We start from the raw sequence: 10962 nt of genomic DNA, 5'->3' as shown, positions 1-10962 counted from the left end.
TTAACATTTTAGTTATTGACACATCACCAAAAATAGACTTTCTGCAACTGTAATGCTGCTGTTAACAATATACAAGCCAGAAAGTAATGTAGCCATCCTCCTTTAATAAATTATTACCTCTACATTCTGGATGTTCACAGGAAGCAGTCTCTTGAGTAGATAAGGCCTTATCTGACTGAACATGAGTGCCCAGTTAGTCTTATTTTATTACAAGGTTGTCAACAGCAATTTTTCTAAAACACCAACGAAAGCAGCACACACATTTTTAGTCCCCATTACGATGGCATTTTAGAAGTTGTGGCACAAGCACATGCATTCATGAAGTTTACATTACATGTTTTGCTCTGTCCCTGTAATGTTACGTTAAAAAATGTGTATAACTTCTATAAACAAGACATGCATTCTGACAAACGAAAGCATTTGCTACTAAACATTAAATAAAACCAAAACCCCAACCAACTTATAACGGAATAATTAAACAGATTTCAATATTTTCAGTGCAGCAAAGGATGTGGGCTTCTGCTGCCAGTTCTACCAAGAGAAGAATGGAGACTTAAGGAAGACTTACAGGTGTTAAAATTGCAAACCTAAGATTGAGTACATAATTTCATTTTCATCACTGCAAGTCAGTTAAATCATCACACCTATTAGCTGCTGTATACACCCCAAAGCTATTTAGAAATACTTGCTTTTCTTTGAAGATTAAAATTTACTCTCCTGAAACAGCAGAAGAAAAAAACCCTAATTCTACAGAATAACCCACTAAAGCTCTCAAAGTATGCATTTTCCATATTCTATACATCATTTATAAGACCACTCTAAGGCTATATATTGTCAGGTTTTTTTTTCATGCTAGTCAGCCATTAACTACTAGATTTTCAGCTACTTAATGATAATTTATAATTTATTCTGCAGATAACAGAATCTTCCAGAAACAACAGAGTATGTTTATTTCTTGCGGTACTGAAAAGATGTGCTATAAACTCACTGCGTTTTGCAACCAAAAAGCTTAATTTCCTGGTTTTCATTCCTTATCTAGATGATGTAGGTCCCTTCTAAATGAAATACTCTAGTGTTACATAGCTTTATGAGTAACTATTCCCTAGATAAAACATATAGTTAAAACATATATAAAAGATGCTCTAGTATACGTGCAATGCCTTTTATGGACTCAATCAGTTTATCTGGTAACCAAGCTCTTGCCAAGCATTATTTTCTGCTTAAACACCTTTTTCTATGCACCTTCAGGTATCTAGGTATCCTTATCAATATTAAGAAAAAGATATGTAAAGCACTCCTCAGAAATTTACAGAAAATCACACAATAGAAGTAAATGAAAATTATTGTATGTGTATTGACACACTGGCAGAGACTACGGATGTTCCAACACTGAAGCCCAAAGACTTACCTCCTTTCAGTTTGACCTACAGATTTATTAATAGGACTCACAGCACAAGAAGTGGGCAAACTGTCAATCCACCTACCATCAGCATAAAGTTGTGACAGACTTTGCCAAATGGTGTTCTGGCTTACCCTTTGAACAGAGGTCAACTCTATGCATGCTTGCATTCCAATCACCTATCAACTGTTACTTACAGATTTTTGTAGTTGGTTTGTTTGTTTTTAGAACACTGGCAACCGTAATGTTTTGCTAAGTGTTGCAATATGTTCAGATGTGTAGATTTTAAATGGCACTCCAGATGGCATCACTGCAGATCTTCAGATGGCAAAATTGTTCAGTAATGCCACAAAGACTGACTTTCCAGAGAAAGTGCCTGTATTTTGAAGAGCAGTTCTATGCTTCTGAACTTGCATCATAACTCCATGCTCATACCTTATCTTAGTGCTTGTTCACTGTGGCACAATAAGGACAATCTCCAAGGACTTGGATATTCCATAACCTTCTACCAGAGATTATGAATACCTAGAAGACTATCTTTATTGACAGATGAACGAATGGGTGTGTAGCCATGCACCCAAAAGCCTGCTGAATGACAGATGTGAAAACAGGGTAAGATCCTACTGGGAAACATGTTTCTCTACCAGTCGTTACTAGGCTTCTATACCTATGTTCAGATTGTGTGCTCTAAAGGTATCCTCCCTCAATGCTGAGATCATTGTAAGTCTGTTTTGAGAATTTCCTGTAAAGCCTCCTAAGACTTAGGAGAACCAGCTGGTAAAAAGGTAGCAAGCATGCAGCACTACACCTAGGAAAAAACACAAAGGCTACATCAAGAATTTTTTCCTTGATCAACTACGTTGTGAGAATACAAAAGTAGCTTGGAAGCACTTTCATCATCACTTTCACTTTGAGAATGCAGCCTCTTTTGTTTGTTTCCATAAGCCGTTCCCTGTTTACATATTTGTGTTTATGTTTACTTTAGTACATGCACTGGTTTATATTTAACAAGAAAACATTCTTATCTCCCCATTGATTTAACTCCATGGTCATACACTGTCCCCATTGACAAAACAGTCAACATGCTTAAGGGGGTAATGTGTTGAATTGTTTGTAATGTATTTCCTTGCAATACAGTCCAAATTAAGAGATTCCAAAAGAATTTTTGCAGCATTAGGCAAGTCTCACTTTTCCCCCCCATAATCTACACAATTCAGCAATGATGTATGCTTCCAGAGGAAAAGAAAGTAAAAAAGACTATTTTCTTACATACTTGCAGAAAGACTGTATAACATAGATTTTAAAGCAGTGTTTTCTTTTGAGGCATTTTACAAATTGTTCTCTTTCCTTTGAGACAGGGTGAGGGACAACTCTGAATAGATCAAAGTGTTTCATATGTAAAAAGAATAATTACAGCACAAATTATAGCTGTGTCATAAATAGTACTGTATGTTGGGAAAACATGATTAAAGGCACCAACTTCCACAACTATCTAATCTTACCTCACATACAATTGCTGTGATTGCACTGACAAACTGAAAAAGAAAGTGATGTTGCTTAAAGAAGAATCGAGAGAAACCAAACAGCAGAGGGGAGCAAAATAATAGGACAGGGTAAAATCTGTGTTCTTGTCATCTCCCTGTTATTAAGAAAACCCAGGAACATTTAGTGGAACTGAAAGGCAATGTATTTAAATACAGAATTAACTAGAACAAATTATCACAGCTTTCAATGATGGCAAGAGCTTAGCAGGATTTTGAAGAGATTAAGCATTTATGTAGCTAACGAAATCATTCAAGGTTTAAACCAAATACTAATGGTGGTAAGGAAGCAATATCTCTTAATGCAAATTAGTCAATGAGTGTCTGTGACAGGATTTCTTGCACCTTCCACTTAGCAGATCCAACTAAATGCAGAAAGCAGAGGACTTTCCTAGACTTGATACAATAAAGAAGTTAGTTTTTAATAAAATTTTGCTGTAACATTTGATCCTGCTAAGCACTTTATATGCTGTATGCGTTTCTTAGGCACAGAAGTAAAAATATGAACATTTGCTGAATTAAAGAACTGCTTTGAAAACAGACATTCCCGAACACACCCATGTTTTTTCCCCAAAATACATAAAATATTTACACAAGAGTACTGCATGTTGTTCCTATTTTACACAACCAAACTGATGTAATACTATATGCATAAGGAATAAACTGTTTGCCAGAAATTCTCTCCCCTCTCTGTAACACTCTTTCTCTCCTAGATACAAAATACTGTTTTTAACAGAATCTTTCTTCCTCTGCCCCATGCACTTTCTGTAGAGCTCTCTGAGGAAAGCGTTGCTAGGATTTGCATAATTCAGCTTGAAAACTCTCCTGAAACTGCATTATTATATGTTTATTTCCATACACAGGTTTGACTATCAGAGCAAATCATACACTGTGTATTTAGCTAGCAATTACAGATTTTACTTTTTTCCTCTCTGTAAAGCAAATAATTAATTTGCAAGAATTTAAATGAACTTAAACCAGATTATTTCAGTAATCTCCCACCTCATTTACATTTATTATTTATTATGCAATTTTTACTTCTTATGTGCTCTAAATATCAACCTAATTTTCATCCAGTGTTTTTGATCCATAAGGTATTAAAGATACAAGTCAAGAAAACAAGAACTACAATAAATAAAATATATGTAAATAAAGCATGCATGTAATAAATAGTAGTGAATGAAGTGCAATCCACCTTATTTAAAAACCATCTACAGGAATTATGATAAAAATTACACTCTACTGGATTACCGTCTACAGCCAGCACCAGCAAGTTATCAATTACAGTGTTAAATCATGAGTCAAGACTAATTTCACAAGTTCTGGGTTTTTTCTTAATTGGATGCTAAAAAATAAACTCATACTTACTTACGTTAGAATAAACATCCACTAGCTCTTGTGGTGGATTCAGCACCTTTAATGTATTTCATTACTAAAACTCTTCTTTCTTCATTGTTGAAACCACAAATTATTCTTTCTTCTGTTTGGAAATTGTGCTTTACATTTCTTTTCAAAATACATGCTCTTTGAAGATCTCTTTCTTTTTAGTGTCCTATAAACTAGAACATGCCAATTACTTTGATATATAACTTCAAAGCCCAATTACAGAAGAAAATCATATAGGTAAATAGCTTTGTGTGCTCCAAGGCTCTAATCCATCCTATTTTGCAATTCTTAAAACCTGATATTCAATTTCTATTATTTAAATTTTATTTCAAACTATTTTCAGTGGATGATAGTTGAAGTTTGATTGTTGCAACAACAGTTAAAAATGTATTATCTTTAAAATTAAGTCCATCACACACTTCTATAGAAATAAGTGCCTTATTGAAGCTGGGTCCAAGTAAAATTTGTGGTATAGTCACATGAAATGCTCTACAACTATATTTTTGTGCATAGGTCAGTATTACGTAAAATCACTTTATCGTAGTGTAAGAGATGGTATTTAAGGTACTAATTCCATTTGATTCAAAGTATATAATATAAAATGAAATTGTTTACGCCTTCCTCAAAGGGTTCTACTCACTAAATTCTGAAAAAGGACACCAAGAAAAGAACAGGAGCAGACTCTGCCCAGGGAGGACACATCCTGTGACAAATCATCTTGGGAAACAGTCTCTTGCTAGTCTTCTAGTTTCAGAGAAATGGAACAGAAATCTTCGAATGTGCCTTTAAACATTAAAATCTAAGGAACTTGTAAAATTAATTAACTTGGTAGTGTTAGCTTTACAGTTGGACTTAATGTCCTTAAGGGTCTCGATTCTGTTCTATGATGCCAAGACCTCCAGTATTCTGCAATTCACTTTCCATGATCCTATTCAAATTAACAAAGGTAATTTAAATAAAAGGAATCTGTAAACAAGCCAATGAAGTATTTTATTGCAAACAGAGCTACATTCCAAATACCCCTTAATTCACTCTTTTCTCCCAAACTTCCTACAGTGTACGTTCTCATGATAAACATCAGCTATGGCTGAATGAAGAAGCCTGGAGCTTGAATAGTTCAAGTACTGTGACTGAACCTTGTATTTGCTGAACTCTTTGTGTTGCTCAGACAAGCTTCACTTCAGTTCCTCCTTCAGGCCTTCATGCTCTTCTCAGCGTGAGGGAAACATGACCCACCTTTCATTGTAGTCACAAAATGGACAAAAGAAGTGTTTCCTTAAAAAGTTTTGGGAAAAGGCTATTTTGGAATCACAGTAACAAAGCAGAGGTCTGTTTTCACATAAGCTCTAAGGCATAAAAAGACATACAGAGTACTCACAAACAGTAAATACCCACTGCAGTTGTTATAATATGTACTACTGGACACTGTAGAATATCATTACTCTGAAATTTTAAAATCTCATCACCCTGCTTTTATAAAAACCAAACCTCCTACAGACTTCTGCGAACACTATAGGATCACTTTCTATTTATTTTGTATTACTTTCAATTTCTCCAGAGGAGCTGAGAACAGAATTGCAACTTAGCCAACACAATTCTTTCTCATATGAGTAGCCATTGCAACACTTAAAACATGTCCTATCAAAATGCAAAGATGATAGAATTGAAAACACAAAATTAAAAATATTTTTTGGCAGATAGAAAAAGTAACAACTAACAGTGCTGCAGGTATAGATACCAAAGCTGCTTCCTCATATGCTAGTTTGGATCTAGCCAGTTTTCTCAGCTCAAGATGCAGCACAGTGTTGATGCAGTTGAATCATTTCCAAAGCCCTTGGAAGTTAGATGCATCATCTTCATACAGCACTGCACTTTGAACTAATAAACACTGTTAGATGCAAGATGGTGCTTTGCAGATCAGACTTGAGAGTCCTAAACTCAGAGTTCATCTTTTTAAACTGATACAAAAATGACATCTAGTAAATAAATAACACCACCAAAACAAACAAAACCAACATACAAACCAGCAAAATAACTCCTCCAAATTATAGTCACAGTATCCGAGAGCAACACCAGTATCTCATGAAGGGTTCTCACATGTGGTGTCAACACTTTCTCATTTCACCAGCTCTAAATCTTCCCTGAGCACCTGGAAAGGGAAGCTGTCTACTTTGCATCAAAGCACTTGAAAAGTTCCCTCTGATGGCAGATTTTGAACTAACTGGAGAACAGTAATATTGCAATATAGGAAAAGGTTGTTGTGAAGACAGAAAACATCAAGATGCAAGTCTGGACAGGGGATCTACAGCTCAAAGAAGAGAAAGAAGATCAAAAACTAAAATATAAAGGCAGAGATGTTAGGTTCTGGTTACACGGGTAAAGCAACATTTTTCTTCATTAGAACACTAATGTTTTTCTGCCACCTACTGATACATTTCAGCTACCTCTTTTACCTGGCAGTTTACTCATAAAATATTCAACAAATGAGTAAGTGATCAGCTAGCTGCTGCTTCTGGCATCTGCCCATGCAATCATACATTTCTTTGGAATTATTACAATATTTTAAATCTACACCTACTCAAGTAAGCATCCAGTGAAAAGCCCTGTGCACATCTGTCACTGATAGTGCAGCACCTGTGTGGGTACATATGCTTACATGAATGGTCTAAAATAATTTCTTAATGCCTATAATGATAATAACTGGAAACAGTTACTCAGGAAATGATTTTTCAAAAGGTCACCATGCTACAAAGGTTTTGAGAATTGAGAAACAGATACCTTGTAACATCAATATAATTTATGTCAGTTGTTTATACCTCATTATCAATATTTGTCAGTTATTTATACCACTTGTTATCACAGACCTCATTTCTGTTTGAGTTCGTTGTATGATTTGGGAACCTACACAATTTTTTTCTGGCTCAAAGGCAATAATAAATAAAAACACAAAAACTGGCAGGGAACTACAGAAAATCTCTACAAAATAGACCTCAAAAGCTAATAACTCACAGAATAAACTCATCCTCTACATGAAAGCGCTTAAGAATCAATAATTTCATTGCTAATCTTGGCATAAAGAGTGCTATGAAAAAAATTATTATAAAAAAAGTATTAATTTAAATAGAAAGCTTCAGAAGAGCTGCAATAAAAATTGACAAGAAAATTTGCATTCTAGACCGGCTGAAGTCAATTTAACATTATAAATACAGACAGTGTTACTGATAGCCTATCACTGTCTGCATAACAGGAACATATTTAGTATGTATTCCTAAAGAAGGAGATACGGGCATACCAAGAAACAATTCCAGGAAGTTGAATCTTGATAAATTTAAACTGGATGCACATGTCAGAAATAAAACATTCTGAATAACTAATTATTAGGGCAACTCTTCTAGGGGTGGAACATTTCACTATGATATCAAATTCTTTAAATGACTAACTGAAAGAGGAGCTATAAAATTTTTTAATGAAGGAAAAGCCAGAAGCTCCTATCAGTTGGTTTGTTAAAGTAAAGACAGAATTTCAACAGCAAAATATTTTCAGAGAAATGTCAGGTTTCTTCATAAATTTCTAATTGCAACTGAAAAGTTCAACATTTAAAGAGAACACAGTTTTTTCCCCAAACCAGAAACAGTTTAAATGGAACAATGTCCATACTTCTTTAGTGCCACTGCCTTTGCTAACCCTTGCATCATCTCTGGTGATAAACTGTGGCAGCTCAGCACAAGGGCTCACAATGTCTCATGGGATACACAGTCCTGTCCCTAAGGAATGTGTGAGAAGTCTTCTACTCTACAAAAATCAGCATGGTAGATGCAGTATCTAATAAAAATGCTACTTTTCTATTACATTGTAAACTTTTTCCCCAGAGCTTCGCTTTAAAGACCCCTAAGGGGGAAACTTTATTTTCTTTAAAGTATTATAGTATCTAGCCTTAATACCTGTTAGTAAAATTTTGCAAGTTATAATAAATTTCTCATTGGATTTGGATCACATAATTTGTACTGTTAACTAATATATGTAAGGTGCTTCTAATTTCAGTTAATCCAAATCTCTTCGAAGTGGGAAATAAAGAAGGTAGAACCTAAGTTGATAGTGAACTAAATTTCTTGCTATAAAAGAACAGAAAAATTGAATTCAGAAAATATAAAAAAAGTCAGAGATCAAAGACAATATAATTTGTCACATATAAGTTAAAACAAAGACTAAACACTAAATTCCTGAAACATTTAATGTGGTATCCCTCTATAAACAGAGCTACTTCAAAATAAGAGAAGTTAAACTACTTAAAGTTGTAAACTACAACAGCTGTAAGCATTTATACTGCTAATAACTTCTTCAGTAACAGTTAAATTCTTCTTGCAGCTGTTCAAGACAGAAGTATTTTGGAATGGTTGGTTCCTTGGATCCTGCATGATGAGAGAGAATGCAAGAGCAGGGCTGATTTAAAAAAAACTTTTTTTTTTCCTTAACCTTTATGGTCTCTGCATAAATTTCCTCAAGGCTCTGACAATAAATCTTTCTGACTAGCATCAATAGATTAACCTAGTTTGTGGCTTATTTGATAAGAAATTACTTACCAGGCCAAAATCGCAATACCCTTTGGTTGTAAACAAATCCATATTTTTTTACTGGAGTGAATTTTTGAAAGTAAAATAATGATGTTATTGCTCATCCTACTTCCTCTGTTGTACTTTAAAACATCCATAAATATTTTTTTCTGCATAAATAAAATAACCTAAGAAATTACCAACTGCCATTTTCTAGTACAGTGAATTAAAGGGTTTTTTTTGCAGAATAATTTCACTTAATTTTTCTCTTTTTACTGGATTATCAGATACCTACTATCCCTGTTAAAGTTACTAGATGGGCCAGATGTATGGAGCACAAGCAGATGAGCCATACAGGATATGCAGCAGAAATTCAACACACAACCCACACATCAGAATTACAGCCTGAATTCTCTAGCCTTAATCTATGCACATGCAATAACCCTAATGTGTCCAGAACATCCCAGAGTTACTGAGTATGGACAAGATTTCTGTGCATCTTGGAAAAGACAAGGCCTTTATTCCAGTTACAGAAGTGATCTTCACATAACTGCAGCAAAAGATACAAGTTTCTCTATTTGGTTTTACTATTCTGGTACAAAACCTAATCTCAGGCAACAGTTTTACACTGGGCTTTTAAATAGTTATAACTACTTAATTTTGTTCCCATTATTTCCTTTTATCTATTAAACTTTAAAAAAACATAATTAGCCTGAACTCAGTCTTCATTATTTGTAATCATGTAGCCAAAAGAAGTTGCATGAAAAATATTAATGGTATCTACAAGTACCCAGTTTCCTAACACAGTGCAGACAATACATATTTTCTTTAGGAAACATGTCAAAATGTGCTCTCAGAATCTGCTAAACATTAACATAATCAATTCCATCATACATGAATACCATCATACACAGATACTCAGAATATTTGGGATCAAGCTCAACTGCTTTAACCCATTCAGTAAGTTTGTGTGTTAGTGAGCCATCAAATTCCAGTAGCTATTTCTGTATTTATATTTCCTGGCACATTAAAACAAAACCATCTAGCATTAATTGCAGAACATTTAAAGGAGTAAATGTTTATTGCATCAGACATTTTTAATAACCTATACCCTTTTTAGAACACATTTCCAATTCTGACAGATTAATCAAGTTATCTGATTTAACATTATAGCTATTAAAAAACCCATCAATTAAGATGCACTAAGAAACCCTAAACCATCACAGAACCATTTCCCACAGTTCTGAACTTAAAATCCTAACAGATGAGAATCCTGACAAACCTTAAAAATACACAATTCGTTACCACCTGCATCAAGCAGAATTCATCAGCTGAGAAGCAGGTGCTACAGGAAAGCACTTCCTTCAGCTGCCCCTGATAAAGCATGCATGAGTTTGCCTGACATCAAAGGATGTAGTTTCTCTTTTTAATCTCGAAAGAAAAGTACATCTAGGTTAAAATTAGCTGACAGAAGACAAAAAGCCATTCAATAAAATTGTGTATGTATTTTATAAAAATACATGTGAAAGGTTGCTCTCTTTCCCCTCCAAAAGAAGCAAAACTTCAACTTAATTTTAATTGAACATAGTAACTACATGGCTTTCAAGCAAAATCTACAGTTGACTACCTCACAGGCATAGTGATTCACCTGCATTTTAACATATGAATGGTGAATAAGTATGTGCTTAAGTATTTTCTTGAAGGAGGATGCTTTCTTGAATTTCCAGTTAATAGAGGGGGAAAAACTTGATTTCCTAAAACCTCTAAAACCCACATAATCAACAAATACTTAAGAACAGGTAGAGCTCAGCATTGGGAGCCTGTCAGAGTTTAGGGAACTTCTTCAACTTCTTCGGGGGGGGGAAAGGGGGGGGGCGAGGAAGGGAGGAAAGGCATCTCCCTCTGTGTCTTCTTTCAGGATAAGGGAGAGTGGCATTGAGAACCCAACCCAGACTTCATATGCTTCTTTTAAGCTATTGCCTATTATAGCTGTAACAAAAGTTACTACAGAAACGGTACAGTCACGGACTTGGACACTTCTACTACAGAGCATATTCCTTTCACTTCCAATAGTTTTCTTAAAAAC

General features: G+C 34.7%; 1 long non-coding RNA gene across 3 annotated transcripts; it reads right to left on the bottom strand.

The window, feature by feature from the left end:
• Positions 1-4370: 4370 nt before the first annotated feature.
• Positions 4371-10632, bottom strand: LOC133209985 (uncharacterized). 3 transcript variants are annotated; one of them, XR_009724820.1, is made up of 3 exons: positions 6400-7237; positions 5171-5254; positions 4371-4387 (listed from the first exon to the last, which is right to left on the bottom strand). It is a non-coding gene; the product is annotated as an uncharacterized LOC133209985 (long non-coding RNA). The 3 variants fall into 3 exon arrangements; XR_009724819.1 differs by lacking the exon at positions 4371-4387 and adding an exon at positions 8651-10632 and having other exon boundaries at positions 4993-5254; positions 6400-6475; XR_009724818.1 differs by lacking the exons at positions 4371-4387; positions 5171-5254 and adding an exon at positions 8651-10632 and having other exon boundaries at positions 5291-6475.
• Positions 10633-10962: the final 330 nt, after the last annotated feature.

The sequence above is a fragment of the Neopsephotus bourkii genome, unplaced genomic scaffold (genome assembly GCF_033783945.1).
Source record: "Neopsephotus bourkii isolate Nb327-2 ecotype Australia unplaced genomic scaffold, CSIRO-AGI_Nbou_v1 NB_379, whole genome shotgun sequence".
In the NCBI taxonomy this organism is placed as follows: domain Eukaryota; kingdom Metazoa; phylum Chordata; class Aves; order Psittaciformes; family Psittacidae; genus Neopsephotus; species Neopsephotus bourkii.
This window is presented reverse-complemented; position numbering and strand designations above follow the sequence as displayed.